Source organism: Mytilus galloprovincialis, chromosome 7 (genome assembly GCF_965363235.1).
Source record: "Mytilus galloprovincialis chromosome 7, xbMytGall1.hap1.1, whole genome shotgun sequence".
NCBI lineage: Eukaryota > Metazoa > Mollusca > Bivalvia > Mytilida > Mytilidae > Mytilus > Mytilus galloprovincialis.
Window position 1 is genome coordinate 50,689,700 of NC_134844.1, and position 2,500 is coordinate 50,692,199.

Below are 2,500 nucleotides of genomic sequence, written 5' to 3' on the forward strand. Positions count from 1 at the left end.
GTCCGAGTCTGATGTCAGAAGATGTAACCAAAGAAAATAAACAAAATGACTGAATATTAAAAACAAAGCGTAAGGAGCACGTTTTTACATCAAGAACGCTGAAAGCCAAAAATTTGAAAGCTAAGGATTTATCAGAAACGTATCAATAAAAGAGATTTAGAACATATGTTTCATATTGTAAACAACCAGTAGAATAAATTAAAACTTATTAAGTATGATATGTCTTTGGATCGAAAAATAGTTCTAAATTTAGATGTTATAGACTTAATCTATACTGAGCCAAAATAGTTTAGCAACAAAAATGTGAAATTTTATTTAATTACAAATTCATAACAACATATAATTTAATAATAACAAAATGGAATTATGACATATTAAAAGCAACATGAATGTTAATCGCTCACATTCATTAGGCTTTTCTTTGTATGGAGCGGGGGGGGGGGGGGGGGGGTAAAAATGCGGAAAAGAGTATAGAGTTATGCAAAAGCAATTTCTTAGCCATTTCATAACTGCACCAATGAAGGAGTTGCAGTCACACAAGAAACTGCCCTTAGTCAATGCACGACTTTTGTGGACGGAAAACACTTTTAACTTGTTGACGTAAAGCGAAGGTAGCGCTCCTCCCTGACGAAGGTTTTTTTGGTTTACGAGATATCATGAACCCCTCTTTTTTAAAATAAGATTTAGTTTGAATACGTATGAAGATTATTTGTACCAATTTTTATGTAATTGTTAATATTGCCATTTTTTTTTAAATTTGAAAATTTTACAGCGAAAAAAGACGTTTTTTTCTACATTTATGAACATTGATAAATTTTAGGTATTTCTAAACAACAAATGTCATAAATTTATAGTATTATTGAATAAAAGAGAAATTACAAATAATTCAACAAACAACAGATTGTGTTTATATTTTAAAACAAAAAGTTGTCCATTTTTGTCGGAAGGAAAAATACGTCAACACATCCGAATTGTGAGCAAATATCTAAAATATCGACCCCAATTTACTCAAAAATAGCACACGAAGCTATATTTTTTATTTCATATTTGATTTAGTCATGTAAAAATAGCCCATATGCAAATGTTCATCAAATTATCAATATGGTATCACAACTGTATTGTTTGCCCTTAAATTAAGTAGTTGATGAAAACAGGTGTCAATAGTTATATTTCCAAAACTCGTGCACATGATAGTGTGACACGATGAAACCTGTGTATACCTGAATTACTGAAATCATGATTTTCCTTAGAACATAACTTTATTGTATTACAAATTCATAACAACATATAATTTAATAATAACAAAATGGAATTATGACATATCAAAAGCAACATGAATGTTTATCGCTCACATTCAGTAGGCTTCTCTTTGTATGGAGCGGGGGGGGGGGGGGGGGGGGGGGGGGGTCAAAATGCAGAAAAGAGTATAGAGTTATTCAAAAACAATTTCTCAGCCATTTCATAACTGCACCAATGAAAGAGCTGAAGTCACACCAGAAACTGCCTTTAGTCAATGCACGACTTTTGTGGACGGAAAAAACTTTTAACTTGTTGACATAAAGCGAAGGTAGCGCTCCTCCCTGACGATAGTTTTTTTTGGTCTACGAGATATCATGGACCCCTCTTTTTTTAAAATGAGATTTAGTTTGAATACGTATGAAGATTATTTGTACCAATTTTTATGTTATTGTCAATATTGCCATTTTTTTTTTATTTGAAAATTTTACAGCGAAAAAAGACTTTTTTTCTACATTTATGAACATTGATAAATTTAAGTTATTTCTAAACAACAAATTTCATAAATTTATAGAATTATTGAATAAAAGAGAAATTACAAATAATTCAACAAACAACAGATTGTGTTTATATTTAAAAGTTGTGCATTTTTGTCGGAAGGAAAAATACGTCAACAAATCCGAATTTTGAGCAAATATCTAAAATATCGACCCCATTTTACTCAAAAATAGCACACGAAGGTATATTTTTTATTTCATATTTGATTTAGTCATGTAAAAATAGCCCATATGCAAATGTTCATCAAATTTTCAATATGGTATCACAACTGTATTGTTTGCCCTTAAATTAAGTAGTTGATGAAAACAAGTGTCAATAGTTATATTTCCAAAACTCGTGCACATGATAGTGTGACACGATGAAACCTGTGTATACCTGAATTACTGAAATCATGATTTTCCTTAGAACATAAGGTTTGAGTTGTCACTATTTTTTTATTAAGTCACTAATGAATGTAAGGAATATTTGCATGCAGATAGCTCATTGTACATGTAGATAATCTGACAACCAGCAATAATTGTGCAAATTGACGAATTGTAAGTCATTGTAAGTGGAAAGTCTAATTGTAATATTATTTCGAGAAGATGTGTTGTTTTATACAATAACACAAGATGTGTCATATTAAAACAACACATTCTAAATATCATGTTTGTCCTAGAAATTTATTGTGATGCCTCTAAATAAATAACAGTATCAACAGACTCTA